This window comes from Octodon degus, unplaced genomic scaffold, assembly GCF_000260255.1.
Source record: "Octodon degus isolate 3935 unplaced genomic scaffold, OctDeg1.0 scaffold00056, whole genome shotgun sequence".
Classification (NCBI taxonomy): Eukaryota; Metazoa; Chordata; class Mammalia; order Rodentia; family Octodontidae; genus Octodon; species Octodon degus.
Window position 1 is genome coordinate 6,689,212 of NW_004524632.1, and position 11,136 is coordinate 6,700,347.

An 11,136-nucleotide genomic window follows, 5' to 3' on the forward strand; every position below is an offset into this window, starting at 1 on the left:
CGGAGCGGGGACGCGGCGCGGCGCCTTCTTGCTGCGGGCCGGACCCTCCGAGCGGGCTGTGTCACGTTTCTCCGCGGCCGCCCTGGCGCCGCCTCTAAATAAAATCGACTAGAAGGAAAAAAAAAAAAAAAAAAATGGAGCGGAAAAAAAAGGGCGAAGCCACGTGGTGACAGCCCCCACCTACCCGGCAAGGGAAGACCCCCGACGCCTCCCGGGACCGCCGCGCTCCGCCCCGGCCGGACCTCGACAGCCTGTCTTGGGGAGGGGGGGTTCCCCCACTCGGCCCGGTTGGAGGGGGACCGCGGGGCGCAGTCAGTACCCCAGCTCCGCTCGCCCCCTCCCCCTCGTCCGGGACCCGGCGGGCCCCGCCTCCTCCCCTCCCCCACTCGCCCCGCGCGGGGTTGGCGGCCAAGACCCGAGGTTCCCGTGCACTAGCATGAAACGCACGAATATTTATTCGTTTTGGGGGCCGCGTGGCGCACCCCGACCCTGGTTAAGTGCCAGTGTTTGACAGGCTTGGGGTGGCGGAGAGACAAAGGGAAGCCTGGGACTCGGGGTCTTCAGGAGGGGGTCGCACGAGCCGGCGATTTAAACGGAAAGGCGCCCTTTCCCCAGATTCGAGAGCCGGGGTCCCCGCCCCTGCGCCCCTCCCCCACGGTGCTCCTCGCCCTCCCGGGGGTCTAGGACGCGGGGAACCAGCTAACACGAACAAGCTTTGATGGAGAGACTGCGGCTCAGGACCCCAAGATCATAGGGCGCTCGCCCCTGGACCCGCCGTTAAAGCGAGCCCCCGAATCCCGCCAAGTGACCCCGGACCGACAAGGGTGGCAGCTGGGAGGGGTCGCCGTGCTCGCCAGGGAACCCGGCGGCGATGCTAGGAGAGGTGGGCGGACGACGGTGTCCACAGCAAATTGCAGGCCTGGCGCAGTTCGCCCCTGCGGGGAAGGACGTGGATCGGGGTCTCGGAACTTTGTTTGGGGTGCGGTGGCTAGGCGGGAGCTGGCGGGGCGGGGACGCGCAGGCCCCGCCCATGTCCCCAGGTCAGCCCGCGGGGGGAGGGGCGGTTTCCGCTGGGCGCGGGGAAGCGGGGGGCGGGGCGGGCGGCAGCCCCTCCCCCAGCGCGGGGCCCGAGGAGCAGATCCGCCCGGGTCCCCACGCCCCACGCCCACTGCCCTGGCTCCGCCGGCTCGCGGAGCCCGGGTGGGACCCGCGTGGGGCTTGACGGCACGTGGGCGGCGGAGGAAGGGCGCGGTGGCATCGCGGTCCGGGGCAAAGCCCTGGTCACTCGCTGCACGCGCACCGGGGTCCCGGAGGGCTGCGCGGCGGGCGAGGCAGACGAAGGGCGGGGGCGGGGCGGGGCGGGGGCGCGCGCCCGGGGACTCTGGGGCTCTGGGGCCCCTGGCCCTGGGAGCCTACGGAAGAGCGGGTCTTCCCTAGGAATGCGGGGTTCCCAGAGCAGAATGGGGCGGTGTAGGGGCTCGCATGTCGGGGGACAGGTGGGAAAGTGGGTCACTTTCCAGGGTCCCCGTCCCGACCCCATTGTCTCGGTCGCCTGCGCCTGGGGAAGACTCCGTAACACGTGTTGACTGCACCGCTGCAGAAACCTCGAATTGCTTTATTGTGACTATTTTTCGTTTTCAGGGTCCGACTTGCCCGATGCCCTTCTGCCGGACGACCCGAGACCGGCCCCAAAGTCCGGGGGTTAAAGACGACGGCACCTTTGTCGCCTCTTTTCCTGGGGCCAGGACTTGTGGGCGGGGAGGGCCCCCTGTGCTCTGGCCGGCCACGTGTGCGTCTGATTTCTGTTTTTATGACATTTTTCTTGCCGCGAAGCAACAGGAATGAGAATGCGAGGAGCTGGTGGCGGGCGAGCGGGAGGACCGCGTCTGCGAGGTGGGAGGCGGCCTGCCCGCGCCCCCGCCGGCGTCCGCGCCGGAGCGGGATTGTGGAACCGGTGGAGCCGCTGAGCTGGAAACGGCGCCTGGCACATAGTAGGCGCTCAGTAAATACTAGAATGAAAAGCAAGCGGAAATAAACTGCGAAGAGAATTCCGGAAATTGAGTCCAGAAGCAAATTCTCTAAGCCAGAAGGTTGTGTGTGGCTGTTGCCCGGGGAGTTTTTCCCGGGGCTGTGTGTGAACTGAAAAAAGCTAAAAAATGGTCTCAAAAACCCTGTTGTGTTACCTGGCATTTTTCTAAATGGGAGTTCCCCCCCCTCCGGCGCCCTAAATCTTTTGTTTTATTGGGGAACAAGGAACAATGTAGGTGGGCAGAATATCCCAGGACTCCACGATTGCAAGAGGTCTTTTACTTTAGTAAATCTTTAGGTATTGATAAAGGCACTTGTGGACTTTGTCCCTGGAGACGTGTCTAGTACTCTATCTGTAGAACAAAAGCAAGTTCCACCCTACACCAAAACCCCTCAGCTAGACCTTTAAACTCCTGCACAGTGCAAACCATCTTTTAGTATTGCTAAAGTTAAATGCAAAATTTCTTCTAAAAAAAAAATGAATTCAGCTCACTTTTAATATTTTTTACATTTAAAAATTAAAAAAAAAAAAAACCGTAGAGGTCAGTGTTAGCTGAAACTAGCCAGTTTCCAATGTATATAAAGTGATGTTGGGGAAGAAAGTATAAATATTTCAATAGTCTGTTTAAATTTTTTTTTTAAATTTGATTATTGATAGGTTGAAACTTTTTTAAAAAAATCAGCTTTTGGACTGAATTGTGTGCTCCACACACACTCCCCCCCAAAAGGGGCGTGCGTGTGTGTGTGTGTGTGAGAGAGAGAGAGAGAGAGAGAGAGAGAGAGAGAGAGAGAGAGACCGAGAAAGGGAGAGAGGTCAGTGTCGAGACGCAGGCAGGAAACCGGGTTGAATTCAGTTCTGTCCCGCATCACAGTTGCCGCAGGGACCTGGCTGATCTGGCTGGGCTGGGGCTGGACGGTCGGTGACTGGGCAGAATCAGCTGCGTTGCTGCACTCCGAGCCTAAAATTCACCTGAAAGAAGGGTTAGTCCTTGGGAGCCTTGCTTTTCTAGGGGACAAAGAGGACTGGCCAGGCGTGGAAACCCCCAGGTCCCCTTTTCTCTTGCTTTTGGTTTATTACTACTGATTTTAACGGTATTTAATTGCTTTTCTACATTGCCTCTTTGGGAAAGAGAAATCTTCCATGCAGGGCCAAATTCAGTTTCTGTAAAAGTAAAAAACACTAAAAAGTTGCAGGATCAATTATCTTTTTCTTTCTTGAATAATAAAATGATTCTGTTTCCTCTGTTCTTCTTGCCTCCTCTCCTCCTCCTCTTCCTCCGCAGATCACGTGATGGAAACTTGACTCCTGTTGAAACTAGGATTCTGATCCATTTTCCTCCAATGTCAACAAATAATGCAGAGGGGGATGTAACAAAACAAATTTTTAAAAACTTTAGGAAATACGTTGTAAAAATCAGCAACTTCACCACTGTACAAAATTAATTTTATTGCTAAATATTTCTTTCCAGCATTTTATTTGTAAGTTTCACATTTTCTTTTTTGTTTTTTTTCTTTCTTTTTTTTTTTTTTTTTTGTACTAGAAATCGAACTCAGGATCTTCCACTGGCCAGGCAGGCTGAGCTGCTGATCTGTCCCCGGGGCCCTAAGTTCCACATTTTGTCACTTTTTTTTTTCCTTTTTATTGCTACTGTACTATATTCCCAGTTTTTTCAAAACTCGTTTTTATTCAGCCCAATAGATAGAAATCATTGCTTATTACCTATGCGTAATAGAATACATCAAACTTTTAACTGCTGTAAATAGTACAAAATGATCACTTGGGGTATATAATTGTTTTCTTTTGTATAAGTCTCCAGGATATATAGTGCATTTTAGATCTATTTTTTATATTGATTTTATTGAGAAAGCAATGAGACAGTTTCAAAACAGGTTAGTAAGACAGTTACAATAATTAATACATTGCATATTGTTGTCTTCATAGTAGTTATTCCTACTACAAGATGCAGACATGGTAGTGCATTTTATTTTATTTATTTATTTTTGCAGTACCAGGGATCGAACTCAGGACCTTGCACTTGCCAGGCAAGCACTTATTCTACTGAGCTATCTCCCCAACCCTGATAGTGCATTTTAAATCTAACAGAGACTTTCCTATTTTTAAAATGTAACGTAGGGGCCGGGAAGATAGCTCAGTGGAATAAGTGCTTGCCTGGCAAGTGCAAGGTCCTGAGTTCGATCCCTGGTACCACCAAAAAACAAAACAAAACAAACAAATAAAATATAAAAGAAAAAATACCAGAAAATGGCATATACACTTTCTTTGGCGGAACCAAGGATTGAACTCAGGCCCTTGCACTTGCAAGGCAAGCACTTATTCTACTGAGCTATTTCCCTGGCCCTTGGAAAATGAGAGGCAGATACAATAAAATAAAATTTTCATTTTGTATTTTTACTGAATGATAGTCCCTTGTGAAATAAAAATGTGGTTGCTATAAAATACTCAGAAAACCAAATGTACATTTTCTGACAACTTTAACCTCAGATTTTTGTAGGAGTTTGCGATTTTTGTTTGTTTGGGTTTTATTTTATTTATTTTTGTTGTTGTTTCTTTATTGTTACTGCATGGGGAAGTTTGTGTTTCTTCCTGCAGTTTGAAGTCTTCCTGTGGTTCCTTTCCATGCCTATAAACTTTGAGAAAGTGTAAATTAGTCCCAGTTTAAAAGCACATGCAACATTTTGTGCTGTCAATAAAGATAATTATGTGTTTAGGATGTCTCATAAAATGTAAAAGAACTAACCAAAAAAAAAAAAAAAAGTTCTGCCCAGCGTGGTGGGGCACGCCTGTAATCTCAGCACTCGGGAGGCTGAGGCAGGACGATCCTTACAAGTTCAAGGCCAGCCTGAGCTGCATAACCAGACCCTGTCTTGAAAGAAAGAAAAAGTTCTTTCTTCATATTATCATTCATTCAAAAGTGTTCATTGTTTTAAAACTTTTTTAAAAAATTTATTTATTATAGAAATGGAAGAGCTTTCAGGACAATTGTTTATTTTACTCTGGGTTACACAAGGTGTGTGATAAAAACCTCAATTTTTGGTTTTGGTTCAGAATTACAATGTGAAAACTTTAGCTAGGACAGGCATTGTTCGTCCTATTAACTTTTGAAAACTGATGTTAATTCATGTTATTGCAAAATTAATCTGCTCAGCCCCTATTGACAGAGAATAAACTGATAAAAAACATTCTTCACACAGCAGAATTACTGCCTCTTTCTTTTCTTTCTTTCCTTTTTCTTCTCTTTTTTTCTTACTTTATTTTCTTAACCCCAAAATCATTTGTGTTTTGTTGTTTCTATTTTTTGTTTTGGTTTTGATTTTTTGCATTCTTAAAACTATGACTTGTTTTATCCTGTTTTGGTTTATTCTAAACCACCAAAATCATTTGTTGAAAAGATAATGAACAATTTTGTTTAGTTCTCTCAAAATGCAAAATAAATCACTAGTTCTTTTGGGAAGAAATTGCAAAATTCAACAATAGACAAATATTTTTAAAATAAAATTGTAAATAGCAACAAAAAAGAGGGAATCTATATGTAAATATTTTTAAGATAGAAATAGTAATGAAATAATTGTGTATTTAAAATTGACATGTCTTCTAAGTATTCAAACTTATTTCAAATAAGTCACAATAGCAAATTGCATGAAGTGAAGTGAGGCTTCTCCACGCAGCTTCTATGTATTTTAAGACCACAGATTTTTTTCTAGCTGAAAAACAAATTATTTCTGTTTGTCTTTTAAAAATTGTACCTAAGTAAATAAATAAATAAAAATTGTACTCCTAGTAAGATTAATTGATCTTATTCCTGGCTGTAGTTAGGATTTCTTTTCAAGATCCATCTCAAATATTTCAAAGTTCTAGAGGGGAAACAAAAAAAAAAACCACCAAATGGTGCTATGTATTTTTCACCGTTACTATTTTAAAAATTAATACATTATTTTGCTAGTATTTTACCACCAAAGAAATAAGATCCCCCTCACATCAGTATTCATATACACACCAGTTTCACAAAACAAAAGGGACCCAGCTAAATAGTATTTAAAAAAAAAAAAAATTTAAGTTGAGATAAAACTCCTTAAGTGGTGTCTGGTTTTTCTGAGTTGTCTGGGAAGTTCAGATTCACACAAAACTGTCCCCTGACACCCAGCATTGGGGAGAATCTGCATTTGCACAGCTTCATATCCACTCCCAAGCCTGAAAATATAGGGTCCACCTTTCAGTGGTGCCGCGCTTAACACATCTGGGGGGATTTTCTTTGCGTTTCCGAAACGCGCGAATCAAGTGTGTGGGAAACAAAATGCTTGGGTCATCCCCGCACCGCTCCCCGGGGGTCCCCAGCCCTCGTCGCCTTCCTCTTCCTCCGCCCCTCCCCCACCATCCTGCCCTCGCTCCCCTCCCCCTCCCCCGCTCCCCTCCTCCTCCCCCTGCTCCCCTCCTCCTGCAACCCCTGCTCCCCCCTGCTCCCCTCCTGCCTCCCTCCTCCTCCCCTGCTGCTCCTCCATTTTTCTTCCGGCTCCCGACACTCAATTCCTTTCCTCCTCCCCTTTTACCTTTACCCTCTGTTCAGTGTCTCTTTTTCCTTTGTGGCTTCTCTTCCCCTTTCATCGTCCTGGCCCTCTGCCCCCACCCCATTTCTCCTTTCTTTGCCATCAGCGCGCTTTACCCACTCTCCACCCTCCTTCCCCCCACCCCCACCTCTCACTTATCTCCCCTCTGTCCTCTCCGGGAAGAGCGAGAACGCAGAGACGTCGGCACTGTGCGGTGCACTCAGAGGAGAGACTTGGTGGTCTTTTGAGGAGACCCCCAGAGCCCCTCAGCTCCTGTGCCCCCAGCAGTGGTTAGCTGAGCCCTGGCTAGGGGCTTTGGCTTTTTGCATCTTCTTTGCTGAGTCTGGGGTGGCTTGAAAGCAACTTTGTTATTAGTATTTTATGCCTCAGGTCCCGAGAAGGAGACTGTCTCAGAGATGCTAACAGTGCTAACAGGTGTCCAGAGGATAGAGAGCAAAGAAGAATGGGCGGGCGCCGCGGAAGCCGGGGCAGGACGTGAGAGACTTGGCTGTGTTGCCCAGGGATGCCTTTTAAAAAATAATAATACAACACACTCTCATCCTCAGGTAAAATGGTGCAAAGCCAGCCACACAAGGCTAATGGATTCATGCTGGAATTGCTACCTGGGGGCGTCTCAGGGCTTGTGACCCTCGTTATTCTGTCCCCAGTGCCAGCCAAAAGCACCCTCTGTCCATGTGTCCAGTTATACACAACCTCCAGATTCCTCTCAAGTGAGGACTGAGGGAGCCCTTGGTGGCCAGCAGAGTCACCCACCGGCCATGTCCCTTTGTCCCAAGATGTCACACAGCCAGGATACCAAGTCCAAGAAGGGGTTCTGCAGATCACTCTGCCAGGAGCTCCCTTGGGTTGGGGTCTTTCTTCTGGGACAGGGGCTGGCAGCTAATGGCACCTAAAGGGGTGTGCCCTTGTCGGTCCCTTGGAGCGCACATCTCTCCTCAGGGCAGATCCCTGCCCCTCTGTGACAGCCCACATCACAGGCTCTCTGAAAACCCCAGCGCTCAGGACAGCTATAATCACTCAGAAAAGGCAAAGCATCTGTCCGATGGGCTACTGGCTATGTGGAAATAAACCAGGCAAGCCGCGAAAATAGAGCTGGGGTTGGACAAATATTTCTAACATTCCTGACTAGCGAGGATACAGTGAAATGAAGAACGTCGCCTATGGCTAAGCAGAACATTTTTTGTTTTGCATTTTCAGTGCGAGGACTGAGAAAGGTAAACAATTTTTTTGTAAACAATTTTGAGGTAATAAAAACCTTTTATAATTCCAACTACTAAAAAAAAAAAAAATTCCAACTACTAGACTTGGAGCTTGTAGTTTTGTATAAACTTTTTTTTTTTTCCCCCAGTATGGGGATTGAACTCAGGACCCTGTACTTGCCAGGCAAGCACTTACTCCACTGAGCTGTCTCCCCAGCCCGAGCTCGTACTTTTTGACCACACGTTCCTTAGAAGTCTTTCTCCAACCTTAAAATGGGATGAAATCCTACCTGCTACCACCTGCATGAATCTTAAAAACTAGGATACTGAATAAAGCCAGGCAGAAAAGGCAAACAGCAGGTAACTCATGACGGAGAACAGAATTTCAGCTTGAGGAGACTGGCTCTGGGGTTAGGGTTTGCTCTGCGTGGGAATGTGCTTAATGTCTCTGAATCTTCCTCTTCGAATGATTAAAACTGCACATTTTGGTTTTTTATGTTACCATGCTTTTTTTGTTTTTGTTTCTAAAAATAACACCTTAAAAAAGAAACATGAGGCTGGGGATATAGCTCAGCAGCATAGGTGCCTGCCTGGCAAACACAAGGTCCTGAGTTCAATCCCTGGTACCACAAAACAAAACAAAAGAAACGTGAGTGACTATGTAGGGCTTGCTTGTTTGTGTATTTTTGTTTGTTTGTTTGTTTGTTTGTTTGTTTTTCAGTGCTATAGAACAAACCCAGAGACTGCACTGGGCAGCATGTTAGCCAGTTCAGCATTGTTCTTAGCTGTCTGCAGACAGGACGTCACTAGGTCACTAAATTGTCCCGCTGAGCTCCACCTTAGAATCCTCCTGCCTCAGCCTACCCGGTGCTGGAGTTACAGCACATGCCGCCACCAGACCTGGCCCCAGGGACAGCACTATCTGCAGGAGCATTGTTCATAACAAAACAAACAGAGCTGTCTGTCAGAGAAGGAGAAGGGACAGTGAAAGCCTGGGTCCTCCTGTCACGGAGAGCTAGCGAACCATGAAAAGAGATCGACCTCCGCGACTCCATCTAGTCCTGAATCTCACAAGGTTCACAAAAAATGAATGTATAAAACTAAAGAACGTAAGCCTTGCAGTACTATTTCTTTCTTTTTCTTTTTTTTAGAGGTTTATTTTTATTTTATTATATATATATATTTAATTTTTAATAGATTGCAAATTGAAAATGAATTATTTACAAACATAACTGAATATAACAATAAAAACTGTCCAAAATAAAAATGAAGAAAGAATTTACAGATCAGTCATAATAGTTCACTGTGTCAAAGCCAAGAAACTTATATTCATATAATTAGAATTCTCGAAGTAGAAAGGAGTAGGCAATAACTTTTTAAAAATTTAAAATTTCTGAATTTAGTTCAACTTATAATACCACATTTCCAAGAAAAATGAACCTTTTGCAAAGACATTTAAAGTGTGTAAAAAACTAGATTAATTAAAGGACTGAAAGAAAAGATCTGTCCTCTTTGAATTTTATACTTAGCAAACATACCTTTGGAAACTAAAAGTAAGATTTTCTAGTTATACAAACTTGAAATATTTTAATACCTCCAGAAGTAGCATATAGGAAATAACGAAGAGCCTAATTCAAAAGGCAAGAGAAGTTACAGTATGCTCCGGGATGAGCAATAAAGGGCTCTCAATATGATAGTTATGCAGGACTATATAAAAGATATATTAGATGAACCCTTATTCAAAGGTCATTGCAGATTTCTATGAAACAGTATCAATCTTATGTTGGGTTATACACGTATTTTTCCCCCATATATGTGTGTGTATGTGTGTATAAAAGACAGGAAAGAAGTAATATAAAGTCAACAGAAAATGGAAATATACTTTTTAAAGTTTCTAATACTAGGAGAATATATCACACAATGTCTTTTTTTTTCACACAATGTCTTTTAAATAAATTGTAAGTCAAAGATACAGTATAAATCTTAGAACAAAAATTAAGATTAAGCAATATTCAGAAAATTAAATGTTTCAAAGCAATTGAACTAAGAAAAAGTTTCCATGATAGCAAAGAAGTGCTAAGAGTAAAACATAAGATAAATACTGGAATGGCAAGTAAATGACCAGCACTTCTAACATGCAGTACTATTTCTTTTTTTTTAATTTTATTTACGTGTGTGTGTGTGAGCGCACGCGCACGGCCAGTTCAGCCCACCAAGGGGCGCGGCTGGCTGGCATGTGGTGCTAGGGGATTGAACCGCCGTCCCTGTGCTTTGCTAAGCTTGTTCTAAGTAGGTGCTTTAGACCACTGAGCCATCTCACCAGCCCTGCAGTACTATTTCTATAAGTGTAAAAATACATACGACTGAGGCTATATCATTTAGAGATTCACCCAGCAGAATAGGTAAAGCTTGAAAGAAAATACTAAGCCAAAAAAAAAAAAACAAAACAAAGAAAATACTAAGCCAGGTGTGGTGGCGCATGCCCGTAATCATGCAAACAGGAGGCTGAGGCAGGAGCATCCTTGCAAGTTCAAGACCAGCCTGTGCTACAAAGTAAGCTCAAAACCAGCCTGAACTACATAACAAAACCCTGTCTGAAAACACACACACACACACACACACACACACACACACACACAGAAAATAATGAATATGGAACTCTTGGACTCTTGGTTCACTTCTGGGATGGTGGCTACAGCGGGTCAGAGGGGACCCAGGGTACTTGGAGGACACTGGGGTGCTTCTAGTTCTAAATCACAGTGGCTAAGATGGGCATGGTGGCACGCGCCCTACCCTCCCAGCACACAGGGTGTGGCGGTGGGAGGAGTGCCATCAGTTTGAGCCCAGCCTGGGCTACATCCTGAGTTCAAGACCAGCCTGAACTACGCGGTAAGACTCTCTCAAGAATGAAAGAGGGGCCGGGTTTAGCATAACGGCATGGTGGCTCCCTGGCAAGCGCCAGGTCATGAGATCAAATCCTGGACCCAAAAGAAAAAGTCCTAAATATTTTGAGACATCATGAGATTAATCCAAGTTCCCTTTGGCCTCTACAATGACAAGGGGTGCTGAAAGGGGCAGCCATTAGCTTCTGACACCTATTAGTACTGCAAGCTGCCGCTTGGGTAACCTTCATCATTGAAATTCCTGCACCTGGATTTCCAAGTTCTTTAAGGGCCAGCAGGGTAGTGGAGTTTCTGTGACACACAATGTCTTCTAAAGTACCTGACAGGGCTGGCGAGATGGCTCAGTGGTCTAAAGCACCTACTTAGAACAAGCTAAGCTAAACAAAGCACAGGGACCGCGGTTCAATCCCCCAGCACCACAT

The 11,136-nt window shown here is 45.8% G+C and overlaps 1 pseudogene; it reads left to right on the forward strand.

The window, feature by feature from the left end:
• The first annotated feature begins 1,482 nt into the window (after positions 1–1,482).
• The window catches only part of LOC101582309, a 15,857-nt pseudogene continuing 6,203 nt past the window's right edge, over positions 1,483–11,136 (forward strand).